Source organism: Tachyglossus aculeatus, chromosome 3 (genome assembly GCF_015852505.1).
Source record: "Tachyglossus aculeatus isolate mTacAcu1 chromosome 3, mTacAcu1.pri, whole genome shotgun sequence".
In the NCBI taxonomy this organism is placed as follows: Eukaryota; Metazoa; Chordata; class Mammalia; order Monotremata; family Tachyglossidae; genus Tachyglossus; species Tachyglossus aculeatus.
In genome coordinates, this window is record NC_052068.1 from 23114379 (window position 1) to 23130274 (window position 15896).

General features: G+C 43.6%; 1 protein-coding gene and 1 non-coding gene across 2 annotated transcripts in view; one reads left to right on the forward strand and one right to left on the reverse strand.

Annotated features, from left to right (window-relative positions):
* The window catches only part of HPSE2 (heparanase 2 (inactive)), a 709452-nt gene that overhangs the window by 622339 nt on the left and 71217 nt on the right, over nt 1-15896 (reverse strand). The window lies entirely within an intron of this gene.
* LOC119926220 lies at nt 14197-14334 on the forward strand. The gene has a single exon (XR_005450113.1). It is a non-coding gene; the product is annotated as a small nucleolar RNA SNORA7 (small nucleolar RNA).

A 15896-nucleotide genomic window follows, 5' to 3' on the forward strand; every position in this document is an offset into this window, starting at 1 on the left:
GACTGTGAGCTCCCCGTGGGACAACCTGATCACCTTGTAACCTCCCCAGCATTTAGAACAGTGCTTTGCACATAGTAAGTGCTTAATAAATGCCGTTATTATTATTTATTATTATTGTGGAATTAGCAACGATGCAGAGACATTAGGTTCTACTTTGAGGAACTCATCCAGAACAGGAGAGTTGCCTGAAGACTGGAAAAGAAAAAACACTCTACCTATCTCTGAAAAATAGGGCATGGGGGACCCTCAAAACATAACAGGTCCTCAATCTTGAAATCAGCACTACATGTCTACAGTCGATAATTGTTTTCAGGATACAATATCTTGCTCTGTTTAGAGAGAGCTGGATAGGCCTCATTCTAGCTGGAGCTTTGTTCTGGCAATGGAGAAAAGGCTGATGGGATACATCTTGGTCAGCAAGACAACACTGGGCTCACCCTTTCAGAAAAGACTGCCTTCCTGAGAAATGAGATGCAGGGTATACTCCTCTCTGGGCGGGGTGGACTTTGGGTGCCTTTCTTGCTCTTAAATTCAGGTTTACTGGGGGAGTTCTGCCACCAGTGGTAGGTGGTTCCTAAGTCAGGAATGTTTAAGGCGTTCAGCAAGGTGGACAGGCCCAGCAGGAATCCTGGAGATTTGGTGACAAAGCAAAACCTCAGAACCTACCAAGGTAATGGTCATCTGGACCCAGGTTGTTACAGCACAGCATCAGCACTATGCTGTGGTCACTCTGGCCAAAAATGGGCCCTGCACATAAAAACCCTCACAGTGTATCACACCCCTGAAGCAGGAGAGTGACTGGCAGGGATAGGAAGAGGAGGGTGACACTGCTTAAACTACTAGCACTAGAATCAATTTCTTCATTCATTAATTCAATCAATCGTGTTTATTGAGCGCTTACTGTGTGCAGAGCACTGTCCTAAGTGCTTGGGAAGTACAAGTTGGCAACATATACAGATGGTCCCTACCCAACAGCGGGCTCATGCAAGCTCTCAGTCCTGAAGGCTCAGAGCTGAGATATCAGATGGTTTCAGTGGAAGATGCCATCATCATCCCTCATTCTCAACCCCACCTGGCCAGGTTTCTACCTCTCCTCTAGACTGGAAGCTTCTGGTGGGCAGAAAACAGGCTTACCAGCTTTGTCTTCTTGTATTTTCCCAAGCGCTTGGTGTAGTGCTCTGCACACAGTGAGTTTTCAAAAAATACCACTGATTGATTGATTATTTCGGTGCTGCCCAGTCACTGTCCAATTACTGTTCTCCCTCCTATTTAGATATTGAGCCCCATGTGAGGAAGGGACTATGTCCAGCCTGATTAACTTATACCTACTCGAGTGCTTAGAACAGTTTTTAATCCATAGTAAGGACTTAAAAGCCACTATTTACTACTCATATTATTATTATTATTATTATTAATAAAGCAAAGCAGCCCTCAAAGGAGCAACTGCTGAAATTTCTCCTATTTCCTGCAGCATTAGACGAGTGGGTGAATGAGGCAGAGTCAAGTAGGTTATTAAAGGTGGGAACATTGCTGAAGGGAGGAGTGATTTGCAATGGAGAGGGTTTGCTGATGGAAAGAAGAGTTTGCTGAGGGAATGGTGGGAATTCATTCAATAGTATTTATTGAGCGCTTACTATGTGCAGGCCACTGTACTAAACACTTGGGAGAGTACAATACAACAATAGACACACTCCCTGCCCAAAACGAGCTTACAGTCTGGGAGGAGAGGGGAAGTGGCGGGGGGAGGGCAAGGGCATGCGGGGTGGAAGACAGATATTAATATAAATACATTACAGTTAAGTATGTAAGTACTGTGGGTCTGGGAGTCGGGGGAGGAACAAAGGGAGCAAGTCAGGGTGATGCAGAAGGGAGTGGGAGAAAAGGAAAGGGGAGCTTAGTCAGTAAAGGCCTCTTGGAGGAGATGTGCCTTCAATAAGGCTTTGAAGAGAGGAGAGTTACTGTCTGTTGGATTTGAGGAGGGAGGGCATTCCAGACCAGAGGTAGGACGTGGCAGTGGGTGGGCGGCAAGATAGAAGAGATAGAGGCAGAGTGAGAAAGGTAGCTTTAGAGGAGCGAAGTGTACAGGCCATGTTGTAATAGGAGCCAGGTGAGGTAGGAGAGGGTAAGTTGATTGAGTGCTTTAAAGCCAATGGTGAAGAGTTTCTGTTTGATACAGAGGTGGATGGGCAACAAATGAAGGTTTTTGAGGAGTGGGGTGACATGTCGTGAAACTTTTTGTAGAAAAATGATCCAGGCAGCAGAGAGAAGTGTGGACTGCAGTGAGGAGAGACAGGAAGCTGGAAGGTCAGCAAGGAGGCTGATACGGTAATCCAGGCAGGATAGGCTAAGTGACTGTATTAATGTGGTAGCAGTTTGGATGGAGAGGAAAGGGAGGATTTTAGTGATGTTATGAAGGGGGGACCAACAGGATTTAGTGATGGATTGAATATGTGGGTTGAATGAGAGAGAGGAGTCAAGGATAACACCAAGGTAAGGGCTTGCGAGACAGGAAGGATGGTGGTGCCATCTACAGTGATGGGGGAGGTCAGGGTTTGGGTGGGAAGATAAGACTTTCTGTTTTGGACATGTTAAGCCTGAGGTGACGGGAGGACATCCAAGTAGGGATGCCTTGAAGTCAGGAGGAAATGTGAGCCTGCAAAGAGGGAGAGAGATCAGGACTGGAGAGGTAGATTTGGGTATCATCTGCATAAAGGTGATAGTTGAAGTCATCTGAGCGAATGAGTTCTCCAAGGGAGTGGGTGTAGAAGGAGAATAGAAGGAGATCCAGAACTGAACCTCGAGGGACCCACACAGTTAAGGAGTAGGAGCCCGGGAAGAAGACTGAAAATGAATGGCCAGAGAGACAGGAGGAGAACCAGAAGAGGACATGGTCAGTGAAGCCAAGGTTGGATAATGTTTCAAATACTGAGTGGATACTATATGCAGAACAATGTACATTAGTACAGTGTACTTGGGAACTGTACTTGGGAACATTCAATAGAAAAGTAGAATGCAGGGCCCTGGCCCTCAAGGAGCTTACAATGGAATGAAGGGAGAGACAAACACAAATTGTAATCCTAAAATGGGAACAAGAGTAAAAACATACATACAATGGGCACAAACAAATGCTACCAAAAAATAAATCAATAGACAGATTTAGTAAAAATGTCCTAAGGACTCCAACAAAATACACTGATAAAACAATATATCCATTTGGGAACAGATGCCTCCTGGAAGAGATGCCTTTTTAAAATGGTCTTTCTAGGTGAGGAGGAACCATGGTTCACTGAATTAATTGGTTGAGGGGGCTCCCAGCCATGGAAAAGGAGGTGAGTAATCAGTCAGAAATGAGAGAGTTGAGGTCTCAGAAGCACATTTAGGAGGTTAGTTTGGAGCAAAGTTAGGAGCAAAAAGTGCAAGTTAGGACATACAGACAGGGAGATGGGAAAGATGAGAAGAGGAGGAGGAAGAGAAGAACAGTAGGATGATGAGGAGGAGGAGGCGGCGGCAACAGCTGGTTGGGGTCGGGGGAGGTTTCTCAAGTCCGATACAATGAAGCTACAGTGGGAAACTCCAGATTAATTGAAGTGTCTAATTCAAAAGGGCCTTAATTCCATATTTCATAAATCTACAACATCTATTGAGGGCTTACTGTGTGCAGACCATTATATGCGCAGAGCATTGTATTAACCACTTGGGAGAGTACAAGAAGACAAGGTTGGTAGATACATCCCCTGCCCACAACCAGCTTACAGTCTAGAGGATCCTATAGGAAGAGGATTCCAGGAAGCAGTAAGGAAATTATTTGAAAATATATTTTCAGTATGGTTGAATAGGCTCCAAAGTACTTCCTAGGATTATCCCACACCATAAGAAATGAGTGCATTGGTTCAAAAACATTTAAACTAAAACCATGGTAATAATTTATCCAGAAAATTCAAATTAGAAACTACTCTGACTCCAATTAGTCGGCTATTTAAGTCCAATTATCCAGCTGTTTGAATCCCAAAAAAACTGCTTTCACCTTAAATACCTTGAGAATTTAAAGCCAGGGAGCCTGAATTACTAGAATAATTTTCTAAGCATTTTGTTCCCCCTAGAAAACCATGGACCAGCCTGGAAATAACATAACATTGAAAGAAATACATGGGGCTATTAGTGGAGGCACAGGGCAGGGAGGGCAGGGCTGGAAGAGACTTCCTCACCTAGAAACCTAATATCAATAATTACAAAATGGAACAAGTATTCATAATAAAAATGTTCAAAATTGAATGTAAATTTATTTAGAATTAGAATGAATAGTATTATTACAGACAAACCTGTTTCGTGTCTTCCGCACGTAAATTTAGTGGCTAGCAGGAACATAGGGGATAAACTGCAGTAGAATCTTAGCAATGCATTCGGCTCAGGAATTTATACCTGAAAGGACAGTTCAAGTTCTCTTGGAAGGAACACAGCTCCATGGAGTGAAAACGTCCCAAGGCCTCCTACAAAATGCAATGATAAATAACCCTCGATCCACTTGGGAACAGCTGTCTGGGGAGGGTGTTCCACATGTCAGTTTTAGGTCCTATTCTACTTTTAACATCTTAATTAATGATTAGGAAGACGGAATAAACAGCACATTAATGCAATCTGCAGAATACACTAAACAGGGAGTTGCGCTGCAAACACTAGCGAGGAGAGAAAAATCGTCCAACTGGACCAAGGAAATTAGAGACCAGGACAGAAAAGAACAAAGTGAGCTCCAGTTGACCAAAATGAAATACACATGTAAGAAAAGTAATCTGAAATGCAGATACTCATTTGGGAGAGAAACCTGGAAACCAGAAATGCCAGAAGAGACCTAAGAGTCACAGCAAATTAACTATGAGACTATAAAGTGATGTGGCAGTTGTTTTGAGCTGTGTACAAAGAGTCATTGCATCAGAGCAGGGAAATGAAAGTCCCTTCCCACCCAAGTCTGGTGAGACCACACCTGGAATTCTACATTCAATGTGTGCCCATTTGTGCCAGAAGATGATGCTCATGCGTTGGAAGAAGTTCAGAGGAAAGCAACAAAAGCAAGAAAATTAATTCAAGGACTGAAGGGAAGGATTTAGGGTGAAATACTAGAAGAGTAAAATGTGGTGAGCAGAGTTTAACTGAAAAACATGTAAAATGAGATATGGCCAGAATATATATTGTGTACTTGAAAGGCATAAACACCATGGGGAGGAAGGCTGGAGAGTTATTTAACATGGCACTAATGGAGTAGACAATCACTCTACATTAAGATTAAAAAAAGGAACATTTACACAAATATCTGGAAACAAGAATATTGTGACCAGAAGACCCTCACAGTATGGGATCATGTCTCAAATGAAGCGAGAGGAGCTCCAATACTACAGTCATTTAATAGATTGACTCTTGGGCCTTGAGTTCTAATTCCGGCTGCATCAATAACTCTCCACAAGACCATGAGAAAACCCCAGAGAGAGGTAGGAGGTAATGTGACTCCAGGGTTGTAAATTCTAATCTCAGCTCTACTACAAACTCTTGGCCTGCTATTTTCTTCCTCTTCACCTGCTCCCTTGGAGAGATCATTCACTCTCATGGCTTCAATTACCACTGGAACACGGATGATTGTGAATCTAGCTCCCTAACCTTGGCCTCCCTACCCACTTTTGATTGGTCTGGGGCCTCTATTTCCTACTGCTTGGAGGGTATTTCCAACCGAATGTCCGCACTGTGATCTGGAACTCAATATAGCTTAGGAAGATTAGGGAAGCAGTGTGGCCTAGTGGAAAAAGAACAGGGCTGGAAGTTAGAGGGCCTGGGTTCTAATCCTAGCTCTGCCACTTACCTGTGAGCTACCTTGGGTGGGTCACCTAACTTCTCTGTGGCTTAGTTCCCTCATCTGCAAAATGGGGATTCAAAAATCTATTCTCCCTCCTACTTAGACCGTGTCCCATGAGGAACCTAATTATCGTAGATCTCCCTCAGTGCTTGGCGCTTAGTAAGTACTTAATATGATTATTGTTGTTATTGTTATCATTGTTATTATTTTATGGCATTTATTAAGCACTTGCTATGTGCAAAGCACTGTTCTAAGTGCTGGGGAGATTACAAGGTGATCATGTTGTCCCTCGGGGGGCTCACAGTCTTATCTCCCCATTTTACAGATGAGGTAACAGGCACAGAGAAATTAAGTGACTTGCCCAAAGTCACACAGCTGACAATTGCTGGAGCCAGGATTTGAATCCCAAATCCCCTACAGTTTTCCCATTATCAAAGACACCATCACCAGTCCTGCCCTCAAAAACAACAGCCTTTGTCTAACCTCAGGCATGTGCTCAATTGCCAAATCCTGGCGGGTCTGTCTTTGAGGAATCTCTTAGGTCCATTTCTACCATCTGTGCCTTGGCCAGGCCAAAGATGACCACAGTCCCAGTCATATGGGGCTCACAATCTAACAGGTAGGAAAAGGAGGGATAAGATACTATTTTAGAGATAAGGAAACAGACACAGAGAAATGAAATGACTTGCTCAAAGTCAAGCAACCAGGAAGGTGGAAGAGCAGGGACTCGAACCCAAGTCTTGGATGAGAGCCTTTCAAATCATCCCAGTTGTTCTGTTGAAGGTTGGCATGGGAATTGCAGGGAAGGAAAGGAAAATCTACTTTTCCCAGGTGGCAAATAGGCTGACTTGCAGCCTCTTTTCACCACAGAAGGGAGTGGTATTGGACAGAGCCAAGCTCCTGAGTTCCCTTGATAGAAAGGAGGATGACCTGGATCTGCAGATTCACAAATCTGGACACTGATTAATGAGGAGCTTCTTCAAAACTGGGTCCATGGAAGTAAACCCTTACTCCCTAATTAACTGAATGGAAAAGAGGTGGAGTTGATTATCTATTCTGGAGATTTCCTGGTGATGTTTCAGGTGCAGAAGGTTGTTGTGGGTAGGGAATGTGTCTACCACCCAAGTTATATTGTCCTACTGAACTCTCCCAAGTGCTTAGTACAGTGCTCTGCACACAGTAACCACTCAATAAGATTGTTGATTGTGGTTTTAAACCTTTCTTTGAATTTACTTTTTTGCATTCTTTTTCATTGTATCTCTGATTAAATTTATCAATCAGTTGTATTTATTGAGCTCTTATTATGCACAGAGCACTGTACTAAGCACTTGGGAAAGTACAATATACCAGAATTGGTAGACACATTCCCTGACCACAAGGAATATTATTTAGCAGGCATAAATAAATCAGGGTTTTATAATTCTTTAAAGTACTCAGGCAGAGACTATTTTTAGATTCTGTCCAGATGCCAGATCTCTTTTATTCCTTTTTTTAATGGTATTTGTTAAGTGCTTACTATGTTCCAGGAACTGTACTAAGCGCTAGAGTAGATACAAGCTAATAAGGTTGGACACAGTTCCTGTCCCACATGGGGCTCACAGCCTTAATCCTCATTTTACAGATGAGGTAACTGAGGCACAGAGAAGTTGAGTGACTTGCCCAAGGTCACATAGAAGACTAGTGGTAGCATCAGGATTAGAACCCAGGTCCTTCTATCTCCGAGGTTCATGCTCTTTTCCCTAGGCCACACTGTTTCACCTTTTGAATGCCTAATCTGAAGAGGGGCCGCTAGAGTGTCTCATTCTTGACATTTTAGCGGGAAACAAATTGGCAACCACGAAGGGACTAACTTGTTACAATTCAGAGGAAAGAGTGTTGGATTTAGAAATTTCTGAGCAGACACATAGTATTTTTATGGATGAACTCTCTTTTGAGTTTGCAGGCCCATATGTTTCAGAGTATGGAGGAGATAAAACAGGACTGGATTCAAATGCTAAAAGGTTTGCAGCTGGAACACTCCCAAGCAAGTCCAAGGAATCATGAGGAGCTAAGGAGGGAAAATTGTGTGAGAACTCTAAATTCGGACCTAAAGGGAGAAGCTGTTCTTACCAAGGACTTGGTCACCTCAGAGGAAGTAATTAAGGAGACATTTCTGCTCAAAAATGCCCCAGAAGGGTAGTCTTGCCAGCAACATTGTCCCCTGCTCATTGTGAGTCTGAATTGCCCACTGGAATTGTAGCAGTGAAGAGCTGCTATCTCAAAGGAGCCCCTTCAGTTCATTTGTTTCTGGTTACCTGGATTATTGTAAGCTGCATGTGGGCAGGGAATGTGCCTACCAACTCTGTTGTATTGCACTCTCCCAAGTGTTTAGTACAGTGCTTTGCACAGAGTAAGCATTCAATAAATACCATTGACTGATTGAGGCTGCTGAGCAGAAAATGATCTATATCCAGAATTCTCCACCTGAGGAATGACCCTACTACAGAAAACTCAGTGAGGAGTTAGAGAAGTTGGAGGTTTTGTCAGCCCAATCCCTGTGGATTGTAACAGTAAGCACTCAAGAAATATAATTGATTAATTTGCATATGTAACTGAGGGAAGAAGGGTGGGAATTGATTTACATGTCTGTCTCCCCCTCTAGACTGTAAGCTTCTTGTTATCAGGAGATGTGTCATCTTTGTGCAGAAACGCTCTGGGCAGGTTACTCCCTCCTCAAAAATCTCCAGTGGCTACCAGTCAGGCTAAGCATCAAGCAAAAACTCCTCACTCAAGGCTGTCCATCACCTCGCCCCCTCCTACCTCACCTCCCTTCTCTCCTTCTCCAGCCCAGCCTGCCCCCTCTGCTCCTCTGCCACTTATCTCCTCACTGTGCCTTGTTCTCGCCTGTCCCGCCGTCGACTCTCGGCCCACATCATCCCCCAGGCCTGGAATGCCCTCCCTCCGCACATCCGCCAAGCTAGCTCTCTTCCTCCCTTCAAAGTCCTACTGAGAGATCACCTGCTCCAAGAGGCCTTCCCAGACTGAGCCCCCTTTTTCCTCTCCCCCTCCCTATCCCCCCAGTCCTACCTCCTTCCCCTCCCCACAGCACCTGTATATATGTTTGTACAGATTTATTACTGTATTTATTTTACTTTTACATATTTACTATTCTATTTATTTTGTCAATGATGTGCATCTAGCTTTACTTATATTTATTCTGATGATTTGATACCTGACCACGTTTTGTTTTGTCGTCTGTCTTCCCCTTCTAGACTGTGAGCCCGTTGTTGGGTAGGGACCGTCTCTATATGTTGCCAGCTTGTACTTCCTAAGTGCTTAGTACAGTCCTCTGCACACAGTGAGCACTCAATAAATACGACAATGAACGAATGTGGAGCAGAGTGGAAATTAGAAGCTCCTAACTTGACAGCCCACGTCCTTCTGGCCAACTTAGAGGAAACTGAGCTCCCCCCTTGTCCAGGGCAACCAATTCCCTTGTCCAGGGCAACCGATTCCCTTGTCCTAGAGGAAGGCCAACTTCCCAATGCCAGGAGCTGAACTGAGGATCAATAGTCTCTAGATGCAGATTGGATCTTGAATCAGAAAATATTCTGCTTGCCCCATTAGATAAGTTCTAGTGGTGTCCCCCACTACTTTCTAAGCCAAGTTTCCTTCTCTCAAGAAGGGTGAGGAAGAGTCCAGGTTTCTTTTCCAGGAAAAGAGTGGGCATGCTCTCCCACTCTGTTTTTTTAAAAATGCCATTTGTTAAGCACTATGTGCCAGGTGCCATTCTGGGGTAGATGCAAGCTAATCAGTTTGGACATGGTCTATGTCCCACACGGGGCTCACAGTCTTAAATCCCCATTTTACAGATGCGGTAACTGAGGCACAGAGAGATTAAGTGACTAGCCCAAGGTCACACAGCACCCAAGTAGAAGAGCCAGAATTAGAACACAAATCCTTCTGACTCCCAGGACCATCCTCTATCCACTAAGCCATTCTGCTTCTCCACCTTATCACCATGAGGACCATGATTAATAATACTTATGGTATTTATTAAGCCCTTACTACTCAAAACTCTAAGGACTCCAAAACGCATGCCCCAACCATGCTTGCTGCTACTGATGATGATTTTATATTTAAGCACTTAATATGGGCCAAGTGCTGTACTAAGCTCAGGGGTAGATACAAGATCATCAGATAAAGAAAATTGTGATGACTAAGGAAAACAAAGCCCTGAGAATCTCCATTCCTAAAAACATTCTCCTTCATTTGTGTTTTCCTCAATAAAATGAGTGACTTCAAGCAATGGTAATTGAGTACTTACTGGGTGCACGGCACTGTCTTAGGCAAGCTTTCCCAAAGCAAAAAACTACCACAGAAAGACGGTAATGGAGACTAAATAAGGTAGACTACTTAGACTCTGATTACCATGTGGTTCAGGGACTGTATCCAACCCGATTAACTTGCATCTACCCCAGTGTTTAGCTATTTGTTGCTGAATTGCTGCCAAAGCGCTTAGTACAATACTCTGCACACAGTAAGCACTCAATAAATACAATTGAATGAATTGAATGAATGCTTAGAACAGTGCTTGACACACAGTTTTTTGGGGGGTAAGGGGGTTTATGGTATTTGTTAAGCACTTACTATGTGCCGAGCACTGTTCTAATTGCTGGAGTAGATACAAGGCAATCAGGTTGGACACAGTTCACGTCCCACATGAAGCTCACAGTTGTAATCACTATTTTACAGATGAGGCAACTGAGGCACAGTTAAAGGACTTGCTCAAGGTCACACAGCAGACAAGTGGCAGAGCCAGAACTAGAACTCAGGTTCTTCTGACCCCCGGGCCATGCTGGGTCCACTAGGCCAACTCCTCCTCCTCTGACAGTGCTTGACAAAAATGATAATAGTAATAATTATTACTGGATAGGAGAGCATGCCCATTAAACATTCATTTGGACTTCCCCTAGGAAAAGCATTTGACTTTTTAAAAATGGATGACTGAAAAGATCAAACTCCGTATTATGATAATAAGATCAGCAAAATCACTGATTTCCTCTTTGATATTGTCTAATTGATTTCCAGCATCTAAAGTCTACCTAGAATTATAAAGGGAAAATATCTATCACCCAACTAAAAATTAAAATGGATAAAAACTGGCGTGACTCCACAGCTGCACACATCTGTGACAGCGACCACACGACGCTGCTGAGTTCTCGCTGTGTGTGGGCTTGTTATAGCAGAAAGGCCTCTTTGATTGGCAGTTGAAGCTAAAAAAAAAACAGAAGGCTAAGAAGGGAAACAGTCACATCGTATCCTAATATGGAGAAAAAAAGAACTGAAAGTTTAAATCTAATAGAAAACTAATTAATTCAGCCTTAACCTTCTGCTTGATTTTCATCATCTACAGGGAATTGGGTGCGACCCACACCAGTAAGTGATACCAGGATATAAATAGACCACTTAGCCCAGATGGAGTGATCCTTGGGGAAGACAAAGTATGAATGGCTCTGAGAAGGGCCTGGAACAGGTCTGCAAGGTGGCTCTGCTCTTGACATGAACCAGGAAAGCTTACATCAGCTACTCCGGGGCTCCCACTCCTGCCTCAGAAGCAGCCTGGATTTTCCAAACCAGAACCCCAGCTGCTTTTTAAAACTATCCTTCATTCTGACCAAGAAGAAAAGGGAAGTTTACAAAAATGAATGGCCACTGGCTAAGCCCACTAGATTATAAACTCCTTATATATGTTCCTGAAAGAGGAACATTGGACCTGCCCTGGTACAAGTGCTTCCCAATGATTTGTTTTTGGTTGGGGGCAGACCTGAGGAGCCAATGGTCAGCCCACATCCCTAATATCCACTCAGATAACTGGGTGAGGAGCTCAGGGCATTGCAGTGGGATGCCAATTTCAGAGCACCACCTACTTTGAATTTAAAATAAAAGAAACTTGGTGACTCCTGAACTTTTCAGGTCACACCAGGGAAGTCCTCAAGGCTACAGAACACCACTTGGAAAAGACTAGGTTCTATTACCCTTGGTTCAGTCTTCCTTCTTTCCTGTCTTCCTTCCTTCCTATTTGTTAATTGCTTACTATGGGCCAGGCTCTGTACTAAGTCCATGTGTAGATGTAAATGGCATAAATGTAAATTAATCAGGTTGGGAACAGTCCATGACCCACAGACTGTGAGCCCACTGTCGGGTAGGGACCGTCTCTATATGTTGCCAACTTGTACTACCCAAGCGCTTAGTACAGTGCTTTGCACACAGTAAGTGCTCAATAAATATGACTGCATGAATGAATGAATGAACATGGGGCTTACAGTCTTAATCCCCATTTTACAGATGAGGTACCTGAGGCCCAGGAAATTTAAATGACTTGCCCAAGATCATACAGGGGACATGTGGCAGAGCCAGATTAGTACCCAGGTCCTCTGACTAAAAGGCCTGTGGTCTTTCCACTAGGCCACGCTGCTTCTCAGAATCAGGAGGAGACAGACTTATGACAGCAACATTTTCTTCAGTTTCACTCCAGTAGTTGGCCCTGATCCCATCTTATACCTCATGAAGAACAAGAGTGGAATGCCCAAAGGAAGGTTACATGGGGAATTTCCTATGAAGCAAAGAGTGAGGGAGTATGTGGGGGAATCACCTCATATAAGATATTGACTATGCAAGAATTTGTGATTGGGTCTAGCAGGAAGGAATAGTGAGGTGGGTGAGGACCCCACATGGTTACATACTAGATTGTCTATTACGGAAATCGCAGCCTCATCACAGACACCTTCATACATGTCACAGATCAGTAGCCTGTTTTACTGCAAGGAAAAGGAAAGGATGGAAATACTGATTGTTCCCCATAGCATCTACCAACTCTAAAATTGGCATTGTCATGGATCTGAGACCCCAATTTATTCGTTCTTTTGGCACATGTGAGCACTAGTTTGCGGTTCTTATGAAGATCTGAATGGACACTAAGTGCTTTTTCGAAGAGAATAGTTAGAACCAAGAAAGAAGGGAAGGTAACTGAGGAAATTGGAGGAAAGGAAGGGCTACAGAACTTGAAACCACTCTCTGTCATTCTCGCCCGTGGACTTCTCCTGCCTCTTCCCTTTGGGATCAGACTGCCTCTTTGACAAGACATCAAATCCATTCAACCAAGAGAGTGTGACATCCTGGAATCAAGTTAGCCTTACAACTGCCTGTCATTTAAGGGAGCAAGTAGCTTGTGGTTGTGACAGTTTACAGCTGGAACCTTCATAGATTCAGAATGAGCAAAGACTGGAAAGCAGCACAGAAAAAGAAACTTTAAAGAAGGACATTTCCCATCTCCTAAGGCGTAGAGCACCAGAAGATGGCAATTATGCTTTTTTCAGAAATTATAATAGGAATGAAAAGGGTTTGTTTTCTCCTTCTGCAATATGACTTCTCCCAGAGTGAAACTTTATCCTGACAGCGAAAAAAAGTAAAGATTTCATGCTAATGATTTTGGTTATTGTAGCTCCTGTTAAGACATTGCTCCTGCATAATAACTGAATCACTGGTACAGCCACCATGTCTACCATGCTGCTCTCTAGAGCAGTGCAATAGATTCTATGTGGGGACCTGTCCCTCCTTGCAAATTCTTTGAACCCATTCCCCCTGGGGGAGGGATTTTTCCTCTCAGTTAACTTCTAGAAGCCATTTTAGGATTCTATTGACATCTGGTGCTCAATTATCAGGAACAAAGAGGCTGCAGTCCTCAAATAGAAATAGAAAGGTCTTTAAAAGTGGTGCCCCAAAATGCGGTAGGTAGCTAGATGCTCTCAAGCTATGCTAATTGGTTATGTTTATTACAACTACTACTAATAATTGTTGTATTTGATAAATGCAATGTGTCATGCACTGTATTTATTCATTCACTCAATAGTATTTATTGAGTGCTTACTGTGTGCAGAGCGCTCCACTAAACTCTTGGGAAGTACAAATCGGTAACATATTGAGACGGTCCCCACCCAACAAAGGGCTCACAGTCTAGAAGGGGGAGACAGACAAAAAAAAAAGTAGACAGGTGTCAATACCAACAGAATAAATAGAATTATAGCTATATACAAATTATAGCTATATACACAGCACTAGGGCAGATGCAAGGTAACCACATCCCACATGGGTCTCCCCATCTAAGAAAGAGAATGGGTATTGAATCCCAATTTTGCAGATGAGGTAACTGATGTACAGAGAAGTTAAGTGATTTGTCCAAGGTCACACAGCAGACAAGTGATGGAGTCAGGATTAGAACCCAGGTTCTCTGGCTCCCAAGCCCAGGCTCTTCCCACTAAGCCATAGATCCATATTCCCTGAGGTTCACTGTTTTCATCATCAGTAAGGCAAGCAATCCCCTCTCAGGGTAGCACCTGGAGAGTTTCCAGTGCTCTACTAGTCTTGACTAGGGGAGGAAGAGTCAAGCAGAAGCATAACCATTCCACTCCTAGCTTGCCCAGTGGCTAGCGAGTGGAAGGCAATCTGCTACAAGTCCAAACTCCCCTGTGCTGGGCAAAAGCAGCATGGGAAAGAGTAGAGGGCAGATTCAAATTTACTGTGTGGAAGGAGGCAATGGCAAACCACTTCTGTACTTTTACCAAGAAAATTCTATGGATACGGTACCAGACCGATGGCAGATGGAGGTGGGGCATTCTGGGAGAGATGTGTCCATGGAGTCACTATGGGTCGGAGACTACTTGACGGCATAAGACAAGGCAAGCAAGCCCTTCTTTCATTCATTCAATCATATTTATTGAGCGCTTACTGTGTGCAGAGCACTGTACTAAGCACTTGGGAAGTACAAGTCTGCAGCATATAGAGACGGTCCTTACCCAATAATGGGCTCACAATCTAGAAGGGGGAGACAGACAACAAAACGAAACATGTAGACAGGGGTCAAGTCGTCAGAACAAATAGAATTGAAGCTATATGCACATCCTTAACAAAATAAATAGAATACTTGTAAATGTGTACAAGTAAAATAAATAGAGTAATAAATCTGTACAACTATATATACAAGTGCTGTGGAGAGGGGAAGGAGGTAGGGCCGGGGGGATGGGGAGGAGGAGAGGAAAAAGGGGGCTCAGTCTGGGAAGGCCTCCTGGAGGAGGTGAGCTCTCAGTAGGGCTTTGAAGGGAGGAAGAGAGCTAGCTTCTTGATCTCATTGAAAAAAATTCAGGAGTTTCTGATGCTGTCAATATCTCTTGCCACTCCATCTTTATCCCTTTCAACAGCTCCTCCTCTGCCTCCCAACATCTATCTGTGGGAGTCTTTCAAGGCTCAGTTTTGGGTGCCCTTCTATCTTATCCATCTACACCCACTCCCTTGGAGAATTCATTCTCTCCCACAGCTACAACTGCCATCTCTTCGAAGATGATTCCCAAATCTACATCTCCAACCCTGACCTCTCCCCTTCTCTGCAGCCTCATACTTTCATTCATTCCATCATATTTATTGAGCGCTTACTGGGTGCAGAGAACAGTACTAAGCGCTTGGGAAGTGCAAATCGGCAACATATAGACACGGTCCCTACCCAACAACGGGCTCACAGTGTAGAAGGACACTTCAAGACAGCTCTACTTGGATGCCCCGCCAACACCTCAAACTAAACATGTCCAAAAAAGAACTCCTTATCTTCCCACACAAACCCTGCTCTCCCTATGTCTTTCCCATTACAGCAGACAACATCACTATCACAGCTGTCTCATAAGGCCACAACCTTGGCATTATCCTCAACTCATCTCTCTCCTTTTTTGTGGTTTTTCTTAAGCAGCTACGATGTTCATTCATTCCATCGTATTTATTGAGCACTTACTGTGTGCACAGCACTGTACTAAGCACTTGGGAAGTACAAGTTGGCAACATATAGAGATGGTCCCTACCCAACAACGGGCTCACAGTCTAGAAGGGGGAGACAGACAACAAAACATGTGGGTAGGTGTCATCAGAATAAATAAAAATAAAGCTAGATGCACATCATTAACAAAATAAATAGAATAGTAAATATGTAAAAGTAAAATAAATAGAGTAATAAATCTGTACAAACATATATACA